We start from the raw sequence: 11,328 nt of genomic DNA, 5'->3' as shown, positions 1-11,328 counted from the left end.
TTAAAAGATATGTGCATTTTCAAGGATTACTGGATGGCCAAAATGCTAGAGTTTGGAGGATCGTCAGAACATAAAATTGTATATAGGAAAAAAACTCATATTTCATTAATAAGTTTTGAAATTACATGGTTTTGTATACGAGATTAAATTTGTTTTCTCCCCATATGGATAAAATTGTACCTTATTTAACAATAATATAACGGTTAATTGCTTCGTTCTTTGCAAATTACCAAAAAATTTGATTTTCAATTGGTTCTTTTTGGTTGAGTCAAAAATTAATTATATTATATATATATATATATATATATATATATATATATATATATAAAATTTAAATTTATATAAAAAAGGAGTATGTGAGTTGCCTAGGATCTCAAAAATTTTGGAACTGTCCCTAATTCTAGAAAGTAGTAACATTATGAGAACTTCTTTCATACAATGCTGACGTTTCAATTGATACAAAAACTAAACATAAGTCTGTCTAATTGCTTTTCCTCCGTTTTGAATGAAGTACTGCAAATTAACATGATGCTCATTAAGGACACGACGGGAACGAAGGAAACATGGAAAAGAAGACGTCGGGAAAGAAGGAATCACAAAAGACGACTGAAGTGGTTGCAGAATCGCATATGAAGACTCAACTGGGTGGGTTCGGATGTAATGCGTCGTTTTAGACTCAATGGGGTTTGAAATTTTTTACTAATGCCACATCAGATTGTCCATTTGGTAGTTAAGTTTTCTTGTTTAGCCACATATCATTTTCTCATTGGTTTTTATTGCTATATCACTAACAAAATCAACAGAATTAACCCAAGTTAACTTTCTATCCATTTTAAGTGTGATTTTACTAAACAAAATAAGTGGGACCATATATGACCAAATAATAGATTAGGGTCAAATACATAAATTTTGAATAGATCAAATGATCAAATGATGCGTTTTGCAAGAAAAAAAATTAAATTCAACTATGATGACTTTTTTTGCAAAAGCGCTAGCCAAACCTCGCCATTAACTTTCAATTGAGTTTGGAATAGTTGGATGACTACTTAAAGTAATTAATTACTAACGGTACGTTATAATGGAATGTTCATTCCACAGTAGCATTCACCAGGACCGTATTCATCATAAGATCTATGCTCATTAAATCTACACCCTATGATACTTTGGATATCTACCGTAGGATTATAAGAATGACCAAATTCATTTAGTCATTCAAGGTCCAGGTAAATGCTACTGGTCCATTATAATAGTGGTTCATTACCATGTTTGGTTAATCATATCATTTTTTCATAATGAAATCATAACTACATTATTTAATTTTTATTTGCAAATTTATATAATGGGCATTAAGAACAAAAGAGACATGAATCCATATTACGATTAACCCTTGTATTTTTATTACTAATAGCAAAATATGAAAAAAAACATATGAAAACATAAAAATCGAAAAAGAAAAAAATGTGAAAAAACCAAAATGAGAAAAAATAGAAAAATGAAAAAACTTGAAAATCGAAAAACGGGAAAAGGCGAAAAAACATGAAAATGAGAAAAAAATGAAAACCACGAAAAATGAGAAAAATGGAAAAAACGAAAAACGAAAAACGAAAAAAAGGGAAAAAACATGAAAACACGAAAAAAAAAATATGAAAACGAAAAAAAAGAGAAAATATGAAAAACATGAAAATTACTTTTAATTAAATAAACATATGTATTGTAAAGATAATTGCCCTTTATCAATTTTATTAAAATTTATCAACCGAACATGGTAGTGGAATAATTATTCCGTTCCATTATATTATACAATTGATTAAATTACAACCTTGATTTCATTACATTGCATTACAACGTATTAAACAAATTCTACAATAACATCAATATTTAACATCTATAAAATAAGGGACAATTACAAAACTAACACCTTTTAAGGGGCTAGTTTTCTTTTCTAACTCATTTTGAGAAACTCACCAAAACTAACACATTTCATTAACAAAATTCCAACCTTACCCTCCTCTCTATCCTTTTATAACGTTGTCTTTTCCCCCATTTTCCTCTTTTTTCTTGCGCCCTCGCTCTCACTCACTCTCTCTCTCTCTAAAGAACAAATCAATTTACAGACAACGAACAACAATCAATCCAACCCACAGTTTGTGCTTTAAGATTTTATACACAATCATGTAAGTTTTTCATTTATTTACAATATTTAAAGCTTCGTCATATTCATGGTTAAGATGTAGCATTTTGTTTCTCTAAAACCCAATGTATATTGTTGTTGTTGCATTTTCATGTTTTTCCTGTTCGTGCGAATCCCTAAAAACAGTGACATTATTGTAGGAAGATGCATTTCGTTTGGAACTTCACTCATCGATTTTTTACCGAAAAGGTGGATATCTTATTAATATCGACAGACATATCGGCGTCGATAGATGAAGAATATCGACGTATATCGACCTCGGTTAAATGAGATTTTCCATTCTAAATCATAATATTCAAACACAAAACACATAAAACATAGATGAGAACAATATTTTTATATTAAAATAAAGAAAAAAATACACAAAACGAAAAAAAAAACGGAAAAAAACACAATAAAACATAATAGACAAACACAAAACACATAAAGAAAAGAGAAACAAACACAAAACAACAAAAGTACATAAACATTAAAGACAAAAAATACATAAACTAAACATTCAGGTACTCAGGACCCAAAAGGGCGTCAGCGTGGTCTATCTTGGACTTCTCCAACTGCCTTTTGAGGCGCCTAATTGTCCTCCTGAGCCGCCTGTTTTTTTTCATAACTGACTCCAGATGGTCAGCCATGGCCTCAGCAGCAAAAGACATGGTGTGCGCCATGCCCCTCATGAATCGGACTATTTCGTCCGTGTCACCTTCACGGAAGGATTCGCCGAATGTAGCTATTAATTCTTCGAACTCAGGCAGAGGAGGTGGTGGTGATGGCGCTTCCATTTTTGGATAAACTAGAGTGTTTGAGAGTTTACTAGAATGAATATACTATGAACAGACAAAACGTCTATTTATAGGAGAAAGAACCGTATTGTTCATGGGGAATCTCAACAGACAAGCCTCATATTTAATGCTTAGAGTGATATTCAAAGAAGAGTGAAAGTCAAAGTGATCATTACCTGCATTTAATGCTCATTAACAGATCATTCTAGAAAAACATCTTTTGATCTTCCGTCGATATCAGTCGATATATGATCACTATCGACAGCTATATCGAGAATGCATCGTAGATATAGGTCAAATATCGACGGAGTAGCCAATTTTATGTGTCGATATGTGCCAATAGGTGTCGATATTCATGTTGTATCGACATATATCGATGTATCTTATAGTTTGAAATGTGTATACCATGATATGCTTTGGTAGCTTTCTTCGTTAAGTTACAAATAATATATAATTTACTTCTGTTTTTATGATAATGCAGAAATATGTCCATCCTGAATAATTGTCTGTGTATGCTTTCGTGGGATGGAGAATGGAAAAAAAAAGGGCCCATGGACACAATGATATACGTTGGTGGTCAATCGAAGGTGCTCCATTTTTCAACGCCAACTGATTATCAAACTTTGAGAGATAGAATTCACGCTTCGTTGAACGTTGATGCAGCCTGTTTTGACATACAAATGGAAATGCACACAACATACGGTCCAAATAAACTTTTTGGAAGATTAGCACACATAGTGGATGACAGTGATATTGCTAGATTCGTTGAGTTTTATCGATGGAATAAACCCGATGTGATGCCATTATATGTTACCATGACTCCTCGAACAAGTGTTATGGAAGTAAGGCGACCAATGGTTGCTGAAGTACGACGATCAAGTGTTGCGGAAGTAAGACGACCAATTGTTGCCGAAGTAAGACGACCAATTGTTGCTGAATTATGGCCACAAAATGTTGCTGAAGTAGAGGCAGCCAGAATAAGTTCTTGTGTTCCCAACATAGCAATTGAGACTCGTGCTTCGGCAAAACATGTCATGAATCCATATACCCCATCTCCTCTTGGGCTAGACGATATTACATTGGATCACAATTGTGGGTATGATAATGTAGTGAACAGGGATGATCAGGGATATGGTAATGGATGTGATAACGATGATCATGGATATGATAACGATTACAATGGATATGACAATGATGATCACGTATATGATAATGATGATCGCCAAAGATCCATTTCGGTTGATAATGTTCAACCAAGTTTGAATGAGATTGATGATGAAGAAAGAATGAGAAGGAGAACGGATCCATTTCGGTTTGTTCCACAAGTACCAGAGGAGGGAGACATTCTGATGAAAACTACAGAATCTTCGGGGGATGGTGGTTTGAAGGCGCATGATATGTTCAAAAACAAACGAGAACTGCAAAATGCACTTGGGAGATATTCAATTGATAATATGTTCGAATGGAAGGTGCATAGATCAACTAAGTCTTTGTTTGAGGTCCGATGCAAGCATGTTGACACATGCAAGTGGCGGGCTAGAGGTGGAGTCATACTAGGTTCAGATATGTTCATGCTCCGGAGAATTGACAGTATGGACAGTCACACTTATGATAGGGGTGGACAACTATTTCCACCAATTATCCCATTAACAAGAGACCTGTAGGTCACATCCCAGGCACAAACACCCCACGGGAACTCGTTAAACAATCTTGGAAATCCAGCAAGTTCCAACACCCAAGGAAGAGCTTTTTTCGTGGCAGGGTTATCCAACACACAGCCAATGGCAAAATACAACATGGCAAATGAAACTGCATCCTGATCAGATTCATCATTCCAAACAGTTTGCAGCATAATTGTTTCCACGTCTTTAAAGGTTGGTGTAGGGATGCCTGGAAAAAACTTATTCCTAAATCTATATGGCTTATTTATCGCACTAAACCTTTCGGTAAATGCTTCCATGTCTCCAAACCGTAACCCACTTAGGAGTCCAAACTCCCAATCCACAAATCTTAACTCAACACCTCTAACTTTGAAGCAAAGCTCCCTGGGTTTGAGGTCTTCACGTATGATCTCCCTTGTTAAAAGGGTATGACAGAGGACTCCTGCAAATACTGTATTAGTCATATCCAAATACTGCCCGAAGCAACTCTTCCTAAATAGATTTACTTGGTTTGGTGTTAAACAATCCTTTATATGTTTTCCTGCTTCTAGGTTACACCTAACTGTGATGACGCTTTCCGTTCCAAATGCTTTTTTGCATTTATATTCAGATTTCTTCTTGGCTTTCTTCTTCGAAGGAGAGCCATGCTCATCTCTCTTCCTCTTGTCTACACGATCATGCTGAAAAATGTTGTAGACATATCATTAGGGAACATACAATTAAGCTAATTATAACATTGAGCTAGAATGAGCTAGCGTATGCTAAAATAAGAGAGTTATCGACAATTAGCTCAACGATATGAATGTTCTATCGGCAATATATCGTCGATATGAATGTTCTATCGGCAATAGATCGTCGATATGAATGTTCTATCAGCAATTAGCTCGATGATATGAATGTTCTATCGGCAATATATCGTCGATATGGATGTTCTATCAGCCATTAGTCTGTCTATATCTATGTATTATCTACAATTAGGTTGCCAATGAACATACACATCGACGAATTTCAACCAAACCGATTGATTTCCTAACACCAGACGAACCCAGATAAACCCTAACACCAGAAGAAGTAAACGAAACGAAACGAAACGAAATATTCCTTCTCAAACACAACAAATGTACATACAATACAAGAGAGAAACGCAAATGTAAAGTCAAGTTATTTACCCTCTTTTTCGTCCTTCCTTCTGAATTCGATTCGTTGTCTGAGCTTCGTGTTCTCGCCATGTCCACTCGAAGTAACAGAGATTCGTCGGATGAAATGTACAGAATCGGGCAATGAATCGCCGGAAAGTTAGAGAGATGAATAGCAGGGTGTTAGGTTAGAGAGATGGAAGTTCGAATGTTAAAGAGCGGGAGCGGAGTGTTAGAGAGGAGGGCAATGTTGGAATTTTGTTAATGAAATGTGTTAGTTTTGGTGAGTTTCTCAAAATGAGTTAGAAAAGAAAACTACCCCTTAAAAGGTGCTAGTTTTGTAATTGTCCCATAAAATAATAGGCAAAAACTACAAATGACATTAAGGCTAGACTCTATATAATTGAAGGTAGGGTTGGAATGGATCTTACCTATACAGCTCATTTTCTTTTCTTTATAAGGAAAAAGGAAAAGACTCACTTAACTAACTTGAATTAACCAATCTAATCTTATTATATGGTTAATTAATTAATTAATTAACCAAAAACTAACAAACCTAAGCTAATTAATAATACACGTGTAACATTATATATACTTATAAATAAAAGTGGAAGAAATGAACGGTGCCAATTCCAATTTTTTTTTCAATTTGTTTTTATAGTACCCTTCAATTCACTTTCCAATTTTGCCCAATTTTTTTTAAATTTATTCCAATCTCACCCTTCCATTTAATTTGACAATGAACAGTGTCAATTCCAATTTTTTTTCAATTTGTTCCTATAGCACCCTTCAATTCACTTTACAATTTTGCCCAATTTTTTTTTGAATTTATTTTCATCTCACCATACTATTTAATTTGACAATGAACAGTGCCAATTCCAATTTTTTTTCAATTTGTTCCTATAGTACCCTTCAATTCACTTTCCAATTTTGCCCAATTTTTTTTAAATTTATTCTCATCTCATCCTTCCATTTAATTTGACAATAAACAGTGTCAATTCCAATTTTTTTTCAATTTGTTCCTATAGTACCCTTCAATTCACTTTCTAATTTTGCCCAAATTTTTTTAAAATTTATTCCCATCTCACCATTCCATTTAATTTGACAATGAACAGTGTTAATTCCAATTTTTTTTCAATTTGTTCCTATAGTACCCTTCAATTCACTTTCCAATTTTGCCCAATTTTTTTTAAATTTATTCTCATCTCACCCTTCCATTTAATTTGACAATTAACAGTGCCAATTCCAATTTTTTTCAATGTGTTCCTTTATTACCCTTCAATTCACATTCCAATTTTGCCCAATTTTTTTAAAATTTATTCTCATCTCACCCTTACATTTAATTTGACAATGAACAGTGCAAATTCCAATTTTTTTTAATTTGTTCCTATAGTACCCTTCAATTCACTTTCCAATTTTGCCCAATTTTTTTAAATTTATTCTCATCTCACCCTTCCATTTAATTTGACAATGAAAAGTGCCAATTCCAATTTTTTTTCAATTTGTTCCTATAGTACCCTTCAATTCACTTTCTAATTTTGCCCAATTTTTTTTTAAATTTATTCTTATCTCACCCTTCCATTTAATTTGACAATGAACAGTGTCAATTCCAATTTTTTTTTCAATTTGTTCCTATAGTACCATTCAATTCATTTTCCAATTTTGCCCAATTTTTTTTTAAATTTATTCTTATCTCACCCTTCCATTTAATTTGACAAGCATCTCCACCTACATACAAAAAAACGACGGCGCGTTTTTTTTGCTTTGCAAGAGGGTTAATTTCAATTCTTAACAGTATGACCACCGAACTTTACACTTTTTAACACTAGTGGTCACTCAACACCTCAAAACGATTGTTGACGGTCTCAAAATAAATAAATCGAAGAGTTAATGATATTCAAAGGAACTTCAGCTCTTAATTTTTTTTTATTTTGAGGTCATTTAGGTGTTGTTTGATTAGGAGAGAAACTAAATTTTTAAAAAGAGAAAGCTCAAAAAAATGTGATTTTGGATAAAAAAAATGTCATTTGATGGTAAATTTCATTCTGAACAACTTTAATTCTTAAATATTTTCATTTTGTGGTCGTTAACGGTCATTTTGAGGAGTTAGTTAAAATTGAGTGACTACCGATGTTAAAAAGTGTAAAGTTCAGTAATCATATTGTTACGCATTCTAAGCCTTTATCTTATTTTTGAATATTTACTATTAGATCCAAACTTACTAAAATTTTAAGGTGAAAATTCTAAGCATTATAAGACTTACATTTAATAAGTCAGAGTATAAAGATGAATAACCAATTTTATTTATTTGGTTATACAATATCCAATGAACACTACTACTAATATTAATAATTTACTTTTATATAAATGCGCTCCTTAATTTTATCATAATTTTATAACTCGAATTGGAATTTTTTATTATTATTACTACTTCGGGTTTTCTGATCTTATTAAAAATTTCTACTTTAAAAGTTTTCTCAGCCCAGCCCAATCCTTCAACTAAGAACAAAATTATTTACATAATTTAATTTTTGTGCTAGCTGTTTTTAATTTTTGGACTGTCAGGTTTTTAAGTTCGAATATTGATTTGGTTAAGTAGGCGTTCAGTGTAGAAAACCTTTGTATTTTTAGTTATTATATATCTATTGTAACTAGAAACATAACTATACTACTACCAATCACGTGGTTCAAGTGGTTAAAATACAAATCAATTTAATAAAAAATAATACGTTATTTCTTTCCCGAAGCGAAGCAAGGATATCTTTCTAGTATAGATATATAATTGAAAGTATCTTAAACTAATCAAAATGATACAATTGAAAGTATTTGAATTAATTGAAATGAACATTTTATTCTCTAATATCTTCCCTTCAAGCTAGAGGATATGGAGTAAACAAATGTTAGATGTGATTAACCAAAAAACAAATCGAACACAGAAAACATATGAATTATAAAACTAGAAATCGAAAGGGAAGAGTTAGACAAATCTGAAGTTTGTATTAACAGTTTTCTTAAGACAGATCTCATCGTTATTGACGATCGTCTCTCGGGATACAACAGATTACACAAGCGAACTCAAATCGTGTGTAGACTCGTTATCACCGGAGTAGGAAAACAAGAACATTATTAATAGACAGAGAGTTTTTCAACAACTTATGAATTTGACAATTCATTCTATATAAATAGAACTTGAAAGGATATGTCTTTTCACGAACGAACACGACTGTTCACGACAGACACAAAAGTTTATGAAAGGAGGTGTTTGTTGGTATTTAAATTAATATATAATTTTATTCAAAATTTTCCAACAAACAATCCCAACTTGCATACGATGTCTTGAAATAAAGGTTTGGCCGAGGGTTTTGTCAAGATATCAGTTCGAAGGTTTGTTGTAGAAATTGGAAACACGTGAACTATGTATTAGAGATGGCAATTTTTGTGTTCGTGTCGTATTCGTGATGTGTCTAATTTCAGGTTAGTGTAAAAAACCCAAACACGAACACGACACGAAAATGATTTCGTGCCAAAATATAAAACCTGAACATGACCTGCTATTGACACGAACAACACGAATTTTACATGAAAATAGATAAACGTGTTAATTTGACACGACTTGACCTATTTGGCACGACACGACCTAGCATGCTGACATGATCCGACCTACTGAATAATCCAAAGGATAATAAAAAAAACTCAACTAACAAAATCCACACCTAAATTAAATCCAAAAACTCATATAACAATCAATATAAAAGTCTCCGAATTTTCCATAAAACATCTACTACAAACATTCTAAAATATCCATCAAATTCATTAAACTAAATCCAAAACATTTATCAAATTCAAAGTAAAATATTAAAGCTTTAACATTCATTAAATAGAAAATTAAAGTAGATATTTCAATCTAATTGAATTACACTTGAACCAGAAGTTTCTGCAATAGAAACACTAGCAATTGTGTCATCCTTCTCCATAATATCTTCAAGAAGTTAATCTTTGCTCGATTCTGAAATTATTATTAAGTGAAAAATATCAAAAAAAATTGCATATCATATTGAAAATGGACAAAGACATGTTACTAAATATTACCTTGGTCACCAAATAACCAATCTCGTGTACAAATCAAGGCCTCAACTGTGTCGTGTTTTAGTGAACTCTTGTATTGAGCTAACATTCTTTCTCCTACACTAAAAGCACTCTTTGATGCAATAGTCGAGTCCGGAATGGCTAACACCATCACGAGCCATTGCTGCAATTTCAGGATAGCGAAACGAATTGGCCTTCTAATAGGACATCACATCCAAATCATTAATTTCCAGTCTTGGCTCATCCAAATATTGATCCAATTTTGATCTTTGGTTTAGCAGCCTACTGTTGTCTTCTGAACATACTCTAGCAAGTGCACTAGATACAAGTAATAAAGTGATAAGTCGAGTATCGTCTCCACAGGGATTGATGACCAAATTTTACTAGAAAAACCTTGTAGAACAGGGCGTTTGTGGTGTGTGTGAATTCTTTATATTGAGAGATATTGTGAATAAGTAACAAAGTCACTGATTTAGCTTATAAAAACGATTACTTGATAATGATAAAATGGTAGAACAGGCTAGGCACAGTGGAACAGGTTACCTTAAGTCCCTAAACACTCTATTTATTCATGAATGACGCAAAGTGAAGTCAATGTCTCTGATTTAATGCTCACTTAAGTCAACTCTCGTGTGTTCTTAAGATTCTAAGACTTACTACAACCATAAGCGTCCCTAAGGTTGGTTCTTTCTTGCATTACGATCGAAACAACATTTCAATAAAGAAAACCCTTGATACAACCTCCTAACATTCCTGCTTCGGGGTTGGATGTTTGATAAACAGTCGATGAAGATGAAAGCAGTTCCCTATCATTCATCTAACACAAGCATACATGCATAAGCAGTGAGTAAAAAGCTTCATCAAACACTTCATAAATTAACACCATTCATTCATAAATAGAAATTAGAGAACTTACATAACCGGCCCTAACTGGCCGAACCTATTCAAAATGACTACTCACTCATACTGCCGAGTGAACAGTCTGCTTCTATTCTACAGAGCTCTATCAATGGAGTCATCTTCCTCGAGAGCTCTTCGCTCTACCAAAGCGTTTCTTTTTAAGTTCAACAAAAGATGATAATCCTCTTTCCTTTCCCCACTACGTCTATTTAAGGGAAAAGGAAAAGGTCAACACGCTACATAAAGTATCCGAGAAAAATATTACAAAAACCAACCAAATTGTTCACAAATCCTAGAATGCTAGAAATGGTTAAAATCCTTTTGAACATTGAACACTCAAGGGTCGAACTTTCATGTCATCATGTTACTTTTAAACTGCTCTTATCCGCCTTTCCTGCCTGCCGCTCCTGCTTTCTGTCCTGTTGCTATCCATCATCAGAAATTGCAGCGTTAGACCGTTGGATCAAAGAAGGCTCAACTCCTTATGGTATGCACGAAACAGGCTGCTTCCAATCTGTTCGACTTAATCTCTTCTTATCTGCACAAAAACACTTATAAGACCTTCTTTCTTGTATTTT

Source organism: Euphorbia lathyris, chromosome 3, assembly GCF_963576675.1.
Source record: "Euphorbia lathyris chromosome 3, ddEupLath1.1, whole genome shotgun sequence".
Lineage (NCBI taxonomy): Eukaryota > Viridiplantae > Streptophyta > Magnoliopsida > Malpighiales > Euphorbiaceae > Euphorbia > Euphorbia lathyris.
The sequence above is the reverse complement of the archived record's forward strand: the minus strand, read 5'-3'. Positions refer to the sequence as shown.